This window comes from Ochotona curzoniae, unplaced genomic scaffold, assembly GCF_017591425.1.
Source record: "Ochotona curzoniae isolate NIBS_2020 unplaced genomic scaffold, NIBS_Ocur_1.0 contig_883, whole genome shotgun sequence".
NCBI classification, from domain to species: Eukaryota; Metazoa; Chordata; class Mammalia; order Lagomorpha; family Ochotonidae; genus Ochotona; species Ochotona curzoniae.
The window spans coordinates 41,555,232-41,568,838 of NW_024466599.1; the positions used below are offsets into that span (position 1 = coordinate 41,555,232).

Consider the following 13,607-nt stretch of genomic DNA (forward strand, 5'->3'; position numbering starts at 1 on the left):
CTCCAGTTTGGGCCTTTGCTTCCCCAGTGTATTCCACTGTGACAGTTTCATTTCCCTGACTGAAACTGGATGAATGCAAGGTAATGACAGTGGGATCCAGTAGCTTACCCGAGGCCACAGTTAGTCAATGCACACGGTAAATGAATGCAGACTGAATCAGAACTGGAATCCTTCATTTGCTTTCAGAACCCATGCCTTTGGTAACCGCAACACAGCACTGCTTCAGACAGCAGAGGAAGAAGGGAACCTGGAAGAAAGAAAAGAGATAACGCTAAAACAGTATGAAAGAAGGGAGGATAAGGAAGGTAAAAGGAACTAGGTGTTAAGCAATGTGAGGAGAAGAGAAATAAAGAGGACTGAAAGATGAAGGGGAGCCAACTCTTCCCTGCTCAGTCACTACTCTGCAGCACAAAGGATGAGCTTTCAGCTTGGCTGATGCATGCCAAAGGCCTACAAAGTTCAGGGCTCAACAGTTCAGAAAACAAATGCCCTTTAGATTTTAATCTTCCACTAGAAACTGCAAGTAAATATCCATAAAAGTTGGTTTACTTTTAAACAGAGGATATGGTAATCTCCTTACTCACCCCTTTAGCTAGCCGTGGTTAATCTTTTATCTAAAGATTTTATCCATCAGTTGGGACATTTAAAATTTTAATGCAAAAGAACAGTGACTAATAGTTGAATTATAGGTCATCATGATCAACTGGGTTAATTATCAATTTAACTATGTGATATTGAACATGCGGGACGTGGCAAATTTTGCACATAATTCCAAAACAGATTGTGAAACATTATTATCCCATGTGACTGTTTGGTTTATCCTTAGATATTTACTATGTATAATATTTCAGCTGCCAAGGAGACATGGAAATTAGAAACAAGTTAAAATCCTGTTGAGTTTTATTTTCTACTTCAAGGCCACTAAGACTCTAAATATATTCTGTCCAGGGTACAAATAGTACTCTTCAGATGTCCTGATGTGCATGATGATGATAGGACATTATGCCTAACTTTAAGGGCAAATGTCTTACCCTCAGCTGTTATCCTGCATGATTGCCCATGCATTGCACCTCATCTGCCTTTCAAGCTTCTGGTGACAAAGCATCAAGAAACACGGTTTGGGGAGAAGGTGATAGAAGATGTGATAATCTTGCTTTGAGTAGCAAATCAAAACAAGGGGCTCATGAAAGCAGGCTCCCAAACACAGGGACATTACCCACACATCTTCCTGTTGACCGTCAACATATTCTTGCCTTTGTCCTTTTGTCAAGTGCCTGATAGCTTGGGATCTCAGATTTTTCTCATACACTGTGATTCTTCCATTTGCCTTGGAATAGCCAAGATTTTTGGTTGCAAATGACTAAAATGGACTTGGTTTCTTTTAAGCAGATAAAAATTGGTTGACAGACCAGCAATAGTTTCAAGAACTTATGAGAAACTACAAGCACCAGACTTAGTAAACAAGCCGGAACCAAGATAGGCCAAGAGATGAGACCAGCAGGCACACACATCTGTTTAGATTTTCTGGACTATAATTACTGACAACATGCTCCTGCCTACACAAGACAGAGAAATGACACTGCTATCCCCTTAGACAAATTTACCACTGACACTGGATGCTTTTCCACTGGCACTTGTACCAGACTGAATTATTTCTTGACCTTACAAGTCCAGTCTAGAGTCCTCAGTGGGTTGGAAAACATGGCAGGCCATTACTGCTTGGAATTTGGAAACCAAGTTGATGATCTTGCACTTTAGTGATGGGAAGTAAGCCCTACATCTGCATATTTTCCAAAATAGAAAGGGTTTCAGCACTGGGCAACAAAAATATAATTACCAAATATGTCTAATCAAATACAAACTTTGTTTAGGTCAGTAGATAATCCCAGAGGACTAGAAATTCCATTTTCTTATAATGGACTACTTTTTGGCAGTCTGTGCTCCATGAGGCTCCAGCTTGACCCATTCTGGGTTTCAGAGTTTAGTACTCCACACATTTATAGCTTAGAATGACTTTGTCCCACTAGGTGTCCCAAATTAAAACAGTTTGAGCAACTACTTTCCTGCTAAATATTATCAGGTCAAAACTATCTCTAATATACACATAATACATATAAGAGCACTTGAGTATTACTTTACAATTATTTAATAGTTGATAGACAATTTTCTTTGGTGTTGTAAGGTTCGAATAACAGTAGCATATTTTTAATTGCCTGCTATAAAGAGGCATCTATGTTCATTACTATAAGCACAGGAACATCATTATTGCTCATTTTTACAAATGGGGTAAATAACTACCCACGAAACTAGTAAAGCCAAAAGTCGCATTTATCCTGCTTCCTCAACCTGTATCTTCCCTGCTGTTCCATAGTAACTTACCAGGAAAACCAGCTGTATAGACAGTTTTCCATATGTAAAAGCATTATACAAACAGGCAAAAATAAAATTTTACCTACCTATGTTGTTTCAGATTCTGGTTATGCAGGCTATTGTTTTGTGTCTGATGATTTGCTTTCTATACTTGCTTGCCAGAGAAGGTAACAGATGTGGAGTGTGAGATGAAGAAAAACAAAATGTGTCCTGAAGCCAAAGTCAAAATTAACTCCAATAAGAAAGGAAAGTTGAGCAAGGCAATTTGCTCTATGACAGAATTTGTTTCAAATAAATGGTGTATTCACAACATTTTTTAAATCACAGATTTTTTTTTTTGGCCTATACTTTCTTAGAAATGGCTTACTTAATGGAAATATTCACAAGTTTTTAAGTACTTTAATGCTTCTCACTAATTTTCTTTTTTTTTTTAAGATTTATTTTTATTAATTTTTTTTATTGGAAAGATGGATATACAGAGAGGAGTGACAGAGAGGAAGATCTTCCGTCCGATGATTCACTCCCCAAGTGAGCACAACGGCCGATACTATGCCAATCCGAAGCCAGGAGCCTCTTCCGGGTCTCCCACGCGGGTGCAGGTTCCCAAAGCTTTGGGCCGTCCTCGACTGCTTTCCCAGGCCACAGGCAGGGAGCTGGAAGGGAAGCGGGGCTGCCGGGATAGAACCAGCGCCCATATGGGATCCCGGGCGTGCATGGCGAGGATCTTAACCACTGTGCCACCGCGCCAGGCCCACTAATTTTCTATATCCTTCTTTTTTTATTGACTTGTAATTCATGGAAACCACTACATCATATCCATGTTTTTGTCCTCAGTGTCTGACAAAAAGTAGAGCCTCAAAATATAATAATTTAGTGAAGGACCGATGGAAGGAAGAAACAAACTATTATCAAGTCCACCATATTGCAAAGCAGGTTAGGCATACAAGGATGAGGCTAGAATTCTTTCGAGTGATCTATCAATACACGTAAGAGTAAATCTATCAATACATTTAAGCCTAAAGGGAGGTAGGTAGGGGGCCAACTATATGGTTCAGCTAGTTAGACTGCTACTTTCTATACCAGCATCCCATGTCAGTGCCAGTTCAAGTCCTACTTACTATGCTTCTAATCCAGTATCCTCTAATAATGTGCCTGGGAAGACAGTCAATGATGATCCAAGCGCTTGGGGTCCCTGCCACTCAGTGAAAAATTTAGTTGGAGTTCTGGGATAGACAAGAAGATGGAAGATTTCTCTTTCTCTTTTGCTTTACCATTCAAATAAATAAATCTTTTTTAAAAAATGGATATGGAATAGACATTTGTCCTAATGGTTAAAACATCTCAGTCTCACTTCAGAACACATGAACTCAATGCCTGTCTTTGGCTCCTGATTCCAGCTACTTGCTAATCCAGAACCTGAGGGGCAGCAGTGATGGTTCGAGTAATTGGATTCCTGTCAGCCAGTTTCTGCCATTCCCTGACTATTATGGAAATTTGGGCAGTGAACTAGCACTCTCTCTCCCTTTCTCTCTCTCATAAATAAGAATAAACAAGCAAAATAAAAGGTGGTAAATTCAAATTCAGCTAACATCCAGTGAGCACTTGTCATGGCTTTGATGCCTGATATCTTACCCAACAACTCTGTAGCTATTACTATCTTTACTTTTCAGTTGAAGACACTTAGATCCCTATCTTACAGAGGCTGAAGGTTTTGCCCAAGGTTATAAAGTCAACAAAAGGCAGAAGCTCAGAGTCAAACCTGATCTCACCTAAAGCTCAGCACTCACTCCATTCCCACACTGCACCCTCCCCACAGTGAACCCACTCATATCAGATTTCAGTAGAATATACAGCATACCCCGTTTTTAACCTTCTTAACATCTCTGAAGAAGGGTTGAGTTCTATAAATGACACCATCTTTAAAAAGAAACTTGGAACAATCTAACTCTGATCATTTAAAGGATAGGAAGAAGATATCTCTGATAAAAGAAAAAAAAAGGTATTGGTTTTTGTTAGATAACACCTAGAAATCCGCAGTGTTTTTTTTTTTACAGTACTTTAACTGGTTTATTTTCACCTCCAACAGAACACTTCAGAGGCAATGGGGGTTTTGATGAGGAGTTGGGTGAAGAGCAATTGGGGAGTTGGAACCATCTGAGAAGGCAATGGTGCACTTGGGAGAGATAAAAGCTGCATGGGGAGCAGGGAGAAGGTGAAACAAGAATGGACTGGTTTGGGTCCGGAGCAATAGTATAGCAGTTAAAGTCCTTGCCTTGAATGCACTGGGGTCCCATATGGGTGCCGGCTGTAATCCCAGCAGCTCCACTTCCCATCCAGTTCCCTGCCTGTGGCCTGGGAAAACAGTGGAGGCTGGCCCAAAGCTTTGGACTCTGCACCCGTGTGGGAGACCCGGAAATAAGTTCCTGGCTCCTGGCTTTGGATTGACTCAATTCTAGCCATTGTGGTCACTTGGGGAGTGAACCATCGGACAGAAGATCTTCTCTCTGTCTTTCCTCCTCTCTGTATATCTAACTTTGTAATAAAAATAAATAAATCTTAAAAAAAGAAAGAATGGACTGGGTTAAAACGAGAGTTTAAAATAGAACTAAGGAGGTCTGTGGGCCTGAGTGGTGCCCAAGTCAGTTGAGCAGTCCCTTGGAAAACTTGCATCCCCTCCACCCCATCCCTACTGGTATGCCATTTCAACCAATCCAACTCCCAACTAATGCACCTGAGTAGCAGAAGATGCTGGTTGAAGTACTTGAGCTCCGACCAGCCACGTGGGCGATCAGGCTGGAGTTTCTTTAACTTTTCATTGGTGCTTGACGTTAATCATGCTAGCCTGTCCTAAGCTTCACTGAAACCTATCAGGTAATGTTACATTCACAGCATTTACTCACCTTTGAGTCACTCTCAGACACACCTAGCTATGCCTCTTGCCACTAGCAAATTTGATGTCTCATGATAAGCAACAAAATTGTAGCAAGCAAGGACTTGTGTGGAGTAGATGCTTCCAACTGCCCTTTTTTCCCCTTCTAAAATAAGAACAGTATCAGGGAATGATGGATTTTTGCCATATGTGAGGGGTTAAAAAATGATAATGAGAGTTAATGAGATCATCACAATGGGACCCAACTACTATAATTTATTTCTTTGCAAGTTGTTATATAAGGGTAAAATCAATATAAAAAAGAAAGCAGCTAAAATTTACTGAGTATCTACTATGTGCCATCTCTTCTCACAGACATTATCTCATCTATTTGCATTGAAGCAGATGGGCCAGATGGTACTGATTAGACTGAGACATGGAAAGGTTATTTAATTTCTACAAAGTCACACACCTAGTACCTGGTGTTACAAGATTCAATTCTAGTTTCCAAAACCAGATCTCCCTATCCATGCTTTTCATAATTTTATCATGCTTGAAATGCAACAAAACTAACATACATCCTACAAGTGGTAATTCTGATCTCCTGGGGCTATTTCAAAAAGAAAAAGATATGCGCAAAGACATGGAGTTCTTTTAGGAAAGTCCTTAAGGCTGTTGGAGATGGCAATCTCTATGTACTCCTTGTTCATTTCTTAAGAAACATTTAATGAATTTTGGATGAAAAGCAAATGAGGGTAAAAAGGCAAGAATGAAATCCCTCTTCTCAAGTCATATGCAATAAACAGACAATTACCATATAGTGAAACAAGAAGCTGAGTTAGTAAAAAGCAGGTGGGGATGATGGTTCTAATCAAAATTTGCTATTTAAACTCCCTGGCAAAAAGACCAAGATGGAAATCTGTATTTAGGAGGCTTGCTTCAGGACCACTGCCTGTAGGGTGAAGTTAATGAAGTTGAACTGGTCAGGGGAAGTTGGACTGAGATGTAGTTGCAACAAAGCCTTTGGCTTTCATAATGCAAAATTATGGAGTTAGGAGAGCAGATGCCATGTTGTGCTTCTTGGATTATTCTTTTATTATTTCAGGACTAAAGTATTCATTTTCCCATCTGCTGAGAGATCTCAGCTACATTTTATTTTTGATATTGCACCTAGGGTTATAAGGCTCAGAGTCACATTTCCCTTCATAGGAGCAGCCCATGTGTAACAAACTAGTTGGTTCAAGAGTAACTCAAGAAGGTTCTACCCATTAGTTGATTTAAATCTGAAGGGGAAAATGTTAAGCTCATTTTTAAGCAAAATTTCTGAAATTTGTGTGGAGATCTCCAGTTATAGATGTTCTCTCTCTTCTAGAGCTAAGGAGAGGAATATGGGTTGGAGATAGAGTGAGTCAAAATCAACACATAAGTGACAGATAGAAGAAGTGGTAACGCATGGGGTCACCCAAGGAGTGTATGCTCTGCAATACAGAGTGAAGAAGAACAGTAGTACGTAAAGTGGAGAGGAATTCCTAAAGAAGAGTTAGAACTTGAAGAGAAAAATCAGGAGAAATGGATGTTTAAGTAGAAAGTAGATATCAAGAAATACCAAAGTGTAGTGACTGTTATTAAAAGATAAAGACAATTTTCCAAAGTATTAGGGCATTGTAGTATGTCAGCTAAGACACTACTTGGGACACTTGCATCCATTTCAGAGTGCCTTTTCAGAAGTCAGATTACTCTTCTTGGGATCCAGCTTCCTGCTAATGTGCACTCTAGGAGGCAGCAAATTATGGCTTATGTACTTGGGTGGTGGGAGACCCAGATGGATTTCCAGGCTCCTGGCTTCAACTTGGCCCTTCCCAGGTCATTACAGGCATTTGGGAAGTAAACCAGTAAATGGAAGATCTCTCTTTTTCTCCTCTGTCATTCCTCCCAACCCTGCTCCCCCTATTGTGTGTATATGTGTGTATGTGCGTGTGTGTGGCTTTCAAATACATTTAGAAAGAAACAATAAAATTCCATGACATTGCAGAAGCAAAGGCTCATGGTTAATTTTGACAAGGACTGCTTCAGTGATACAGAGAAAACATATTCGATCAAAGAGAATAGAGGAAGATGGATGAGTCTTAAGGAAATTACACAAAGTGAAATAAGCCAGTTACAAAGCAATGAAGACCAACGCACTGATGGCTATCAAAATCAAGGGGACAGACAGTAGAATGATGGTTTCCAAAGCCTGGAGCAGGGTAAGAGTGGGGATACATAGAAAGTAGTGTTTAATGGACACAGAGCTTTCATTTAGGAAGATAAAAACATTTTAGAGATGAATGGTGAAGCTGGCATAACAATGTAATTGTCTTAATACCATAGAGTTGCACCCTTCCAAATAGTTAAAATAACCAATGTTATGAGAATAAAGCAGTGAACAAAGGCTAAGAAAATAGAAGGACTGACTATATCTGTCTTCTCAGAAGTCTGGAATGGGAGGAGAAGGAGGATTAAGGCAATAGCTAGGAAAGGCTGTGGGGTCCATCTTAAAGAAGGCATCAGTAGAGGAGATACCAAAGGCACAGCAGAGATGGGCACAGGAGCATGAATAGAGCAGGACCAAATGATGGTGATACAGTGGCCTTGAGAGCTGCTTAGGAATCTCATTCTGGTGAACATGAAGGGAGGTGCAGAGGAGGGCATCACACAATCGTGGTTTTTTTTATTATTATTATTTACTTTTATTGGAAAGTAGTATTTACAGAGAGAAGGAGAGACAGAGTGAAAGATCTTCCATCCACTGGTTCACTCCCCAAGTGGCTACAGTGACCAGAGTTAAGCCAATCCAAAGCCAGGGGCTTCTTCTGTGTCTTCCACTTAGGTGCATGGTCCCAAGGCTTTAGGCCGTACTCTACTGCTTTCTCAGGCCACAGGCCGGAAGCTGGATGGAAAGTGGAGCAGCTGGGATACAAACCGGCACTCATATGGGATCCTGGCATATGCAATGGGAAGATTTTAGCCACTAGTCTACCGCACGCCTGGCCGAGAAGCATTTTGACCATAAATGGTAAGAAAAGATCCTGCTCTGCCCAGATAAAAATTTAAATTGATAAAAATAAACCACTAGTGCTCTCTTTAAGTGTAAAACTCAAAACTTTAAAATGTGTTGTGACTGTTTAAGTAATAGTGACCCACGCAAATCACTTAACATATTGGTCACACAAAACAATACATTATATATAATGAACAGGTGCACACTGTGAGGGCAATCTGCCTGCAATATCTGTCATTCCACTGATCGCCAGCGTTGATTCGACTGATCTGGATGACTAGGTGGGTTTCCCCTACTTCCCTCACACCTCTACACGTGCGTCTCTCCTGAAGTTGTATGTTCAGTCACAGAGGATGACCATCCCCACTTGGGGAGGACTGGTCTGTGGTCAAGGGTATACAAGTAGCGGCAGGCCCCAGTTAGAACCTCCAAACAAGCTCTTAAGAATACATGCAATGATAGCACTGTGCTATTGGAGAAAGGGAGAAACACTGATGAGCTGTGAAACTCACTATAAAATTTCAGAAGAAGATTCTCTAAAAGTCGTCTTCTTAAATATTTCTCTAAATTTTAATTCACTATATGTAACTATCAGAGTAAATTATTTAAAATACATAGAAGAAAAATATATTCAGTCATGAAATCTCTTAAGTTATCAGGAGAAAAAAATAAACGATTGAGAGCAAATTCTTTACTTCAGAGTAAAAACAAAAGAAGAGGAAGGCTCTCTTTAGCAGCACCACAAATGACTTACATATTTTAGGCCTAAGTGGTTTCTACAAGTTACCAGAACACACATCAGAAATAATGCTCAAACACTGCAATGTTTTTTTTTTCCTGTCTAGACATGAACATTTATGAATTACAAGGAAAGGAATCCTTGATAAATCTATTAGTGAACATCCACACTTGTGGAAGATTTGGCTGTTGGCCATGATCATGTGGTTTTTTTTGGTTATACAATGATACAAGACCAGGAAACCAAATACAAAAAGATATTCTCTCTCATTTCCAGTGCCCTTGGCATGGTTTGGGCTCTTTATGACAAACTTCAACTCCAATCTGTGTGAATATAATATAGGTGGTCATATGACATATTTTTTGTGTAGGACCTCATTAAGATACATTCAGAATGTAAGAGTAGAAAATGATTATACTGACACACATATTTCTGTCTGGTTATACACATTAATCCCAAAGAGCAGGCAAACTTTAAATGCTGATTGGATAAGGAAGTGTATCACAATAGTTAACAGAAGATACAAAACATAAAAGATGAGTATTAGGTTAATAAAGATAGGCCATATTAAAAATGGGAGACTGGGGGATGGCACTTGGCCTAACCATGAAGACATCACTAAGGATGACTGATGTCCACATCAGAGTAGCTGAATTCAACTCCCTGCTCCAGCTCCTTATTCAGGCTTCCTGCTAATGCAGACTCTGAGACGAAGCAGTGATGTCTCAAGGAGTTGGACTCCAGCCACCCACATGCAAGCTCTGGACTGAACCCTTGGCTGCTGCCTTTGGTCCATCTTAGTCCCAGCTGTTGTGGACAACTGGACAGTGAACCAACAAATGGGAGTTATCTATCTATGTGAATGTCTTTGCTTCTCAAACAACTAAGAAGGTTTTTGTTTTTGTTTTTGTTAAAGAAATGAAAGACAACTGTCTGATGAGGCCCTGACGGGTGTCAGGGGGTGGTTTTGATGGGGAGTGGTATTTGGGGTGGGTTTGGTGTGTTGGTGGTGAGGCGGGGAGGTGTGGGGGGATTTTATGATGTGTGGTGGTTGGGTGAAGAAGGATTGTTGTAATGGTTGAGGGGAGGGTTTTTTGGATTTGATTCTTGTTGGTGGAGGGAGGGTGGAGGGTTAGGCGGCTTTGGACGGGTTTTTACTGTGTGGTGGGTAGGGGCTTGTCGGAGGCGTCAGGGTAGGTGAGTGCGGGGGGATTTGGTCGGGGGGGTGGACCACTTGGGGGAAGGACTATGGTGGTACCGGGCTGTTTTGTCAGCCTCCTGATTGTGTGTGGATTTGTTGGGCTTATTGGTCAGGGAGGGTGTTTAGTCTTGATGTGTGGTTTGGCGTGGTTTTGTGTTAGTGGGGGGGGGGTCTCGGGGTTTTGGAGGGGAAGTGAGTTGTGTGGTGGGTATGGGGCAACTTTTGTATGGGATGCTGCTCTTTTGGGAGTTTTGCTTCCTTTTGATGGTTTGCTGGGGATGTAGCGGTGTTGGGGGGACTGTTCTTTCTAGGGGATGTTTGTGGAGAGAATGGTTGGGCTTGTTTGCTGGCCTATTTGATCTATTTTCGTTTTTGGTTTTGTCTGGTATTTTTGAGTTAGTTTTGCTTTTTCGTGTGGGCTCGGCCAGCTTTGCGGCACAGAACGTTAAGCTGCCACTTGTAAAGCTGGCATCCCATTTAGGAGTGCTGGTTCAGGTCATGGCTATCCTGCTTCCAGTCTATATTCCTGCTAATGTGTCTGGGAATTAGCAGGAGATGGCAAAGCACTTAGGCTCCTGTCATGAAGTGGGAGAAATCAGATGCAGTTTCTGGCTCATGATTTCTTTTTTAAAATATTTATTTATTATTTTTATTACAAAGTCAGATATACAGGGAGGAGGAAAGACAGAGAGGAAGACCCTCCATCTGATCCAAAGCCAGGAGCCAGGAACCTCCTCCTCTAGGTCTCCCACGCTGGTGCAGGGTCCCAAGGCTTTGGGCCATCCTCGACTGCTTTCCTAGGCCACTAGTAGAGATCTGGATGGGAAACATGGTTGCTGGGATTAGAACCATCGCCCATGTTGGATCCAGGCACAAGCAAAGCAAGGCCTTTAGCTGCTACAATATCATGCCAGGCCCTATCTTTTTTTAAATTATTAAAATCTATCATTAAAAATACATCAACCCTTATGCAGGACATGGAACTTCAAGGGAACATGAAAGTAATGTGCAATACATGAAAACATACTGTTCGCTGAGCATTGAGCTCTAAATTTTACACATTCATTTTGTGCCATCCAACCATTTATGCATTCAACAAAGCATGTGTGATCCTAGTTTCCTTCTACACAATGGTTTCTACTGAAATGCTTTTTCAGTTCCTATATTTGTTGAGATGTACATGGGAAGCTTGGTTCTGGTGTCATAGACTTGGATGAACACCCTGGGTCTGCTATTACCTAATTATGCAATAAGGGGATGTTGTAACTTTGGAATCTGTTTCTTCATCTGAGAAGTGATGGTTCAACTTGCAGAATGGTTGTAAATAGTAAGTTAAATAATTGTGAAGGGTCTGTTACTGCTCAGCCCTCAGCTCCCTTCCCCATGTCTTGACGGCAGCATCAGCTTTTACTTAAGCCAGCTGGGTCTTTCTTCCTGCTCCCTGAGGCTTCTAGACTGCGAAATCTGGAACCTCCCTTGGCATCACTTCAGGCCACAGCTGAATGTGGGCTTCTGGTAGAACACCCGTGTTAGAATATTGACGCTACCACTCTGTAGCAAAGGATCTTGAGTAAATTAACCAACATCTCTCCACCCCAGTGTTCTCATCTGTAAAAAGAAGAGAAATCAGAGGGAGGTCTTTGTGGAGCTATGGTTGCAGGTCTCTCCTCCACAGGATGGGGTTTGTTAAAGCTGTGAAGAATAAGGCCTACTTTCAAAAGATACCAAGTGAAAGTTAGAAGACGTCAAGAGGGTAAAACTGATTACTATGCTTGGAAACGCTCAGTGATCCAGGATAAAAATAAGTATAACGCACCCAAGGATAATAGTTTCGTGTAACTAACAGGGATATCATTTGTCAGATTCCTTATGCTCTGATAGAAGGGGATATAATAGTGAGAGTGGCTTATGCACACAAACTGCCAAAATACAGTGTGAAAGTTGGCCTGACCAGTTATGCTGCAGCACATTGCAGTGACCTGCTGCGGGCTCTCAGGCTTCTGAAGAGGTTTGGCGTGGATAAGATCTACCTAGGCCAAGTGGGGTGACTGGAGATGAACACAATGTGGGAAGGATTGATGGCCAACCTGGTCCCTTCCTGTGCTATCTGGATACAGGCCTTGCCAGGACCACTACTGACAATGCGGTGTTTGGAGCCCTAATGGCAACTGTGGACGGAGACTTGTCAATCTCTCCCAGAACCAAACAATTCCCTGGCTACGATTCTGAAAGCAGAGTTTAACGCTGAAGTTCACTGGAAGCACATCATGGGGCAGAACGTCGCAGACCGTGTGCATTCCCTAATGGAAGAAGATGAAGATGCTTACAAGAAGCAATTCTCTGAATACTTAAAGAATAATGTGACTGCAGACATGACAGAGGAGGTGTGCAAGAAGGCCCACAAGGCTGTATGAGAGAATCCAGTGAATGAGAAGAAGCCCAAGAGAAAGGTTAAAAAGAAGAGGTGGAACCATCCCAAAATATCCCTTGCCCAGGAGAAAGATCAGGTAGCCCCAAAGATGAGCTTCCTCGGAGCTCAGGAGCGGGCTGCTGAGAGCTAAGCCAAAACATTTTCTATGAAGATTGTCCTGATAAAGACAATAAACTTACTGACTAAGCCAAATAAAGAGAAAAACTGCATTGCTTTTAACCCGTAGCCTAGGGAATAAAATAATCAAGTTTATTTAAATGTTTTAAAATGAAGAATTTCTTTTGTTTGTGAGATTTTTCTTGGTTCTTCCACCCTCCCATTAGCTCTCTCTTCCTTTCTTCTTTGATTTCTTTCATAAATAGAGTTTTTCCTTTTACTTCTGGGTCAAAAGGTACTATTTTGATGCCAGGTGAATAATCTCAAAGTAATTAAGATTTAACTATATATAACTGAGAGACAACCTTTTCCTTTTTCTTTCTTTTTTTTTCCCATTTTATCTGTACCATTTATAAAGACATATTTAAAATTTTCTTATAAGCTAACCAGTTTGCATTTGCAAGTATAAATATTTATCTTTTCTTCATATGTAGCCAATCATATGAACAGCCAACTCCACAATTCACTATATTATGAGAAAAAAATCACAGTAGTTACATTTATAAATCTTAACAACTATCATTTCCTACTTGAATAAAACCATCAAATGTTTTTATCATATATTCCATTTTGGGGAGTTTAAGTAACATCTATTTGTTTTTAACCACTAACCCTGTCTAATCCTTGTGCTAAATAATCTGTTGGAATATTAAAATGGAAAATAAGAAATGAAGGTAAATAGTTCTTGCCGAGAAGTGAATAACAAACTGTTTAGGATAGCAAATCTTAAAGATGGCAAAAATGTTCATAGTTCTAACTGAACAATTAAATCTAAACATTGAGTAAACAAATATTTTAACT

General features: G+C 40.7%; 1 long non-coding RNA gene and 1 pseudogene across 1 annotated transcript in view; one reads left to right on the plus strand and one right to left on the minus strand.

The window, feature by feature from the left end:
- Positions 1-237, minus strand: part of LOC121164928 — a 225,823-nt gene extending 225,586 nt beyond the window's left edge. The window contains exon 1 of the long non-coding RNA XR_005885182.1: positions 109-237. This is a non-coding gene — a long non-coding RNA (uncharacterized LOC121164928). The remainder of the gene's footprint in view (positions 1-108) is intronic.
- An 11,658-nt stretch (positions 238-11,895) lies between these two features.
- On the plus strand, positions 11,896-12,838 carry LOC121165325 (annotated as a pseudogene).
- The last annotated feature ends 769 nt before the right edge of the window (positions 12,839-13,607 follow it).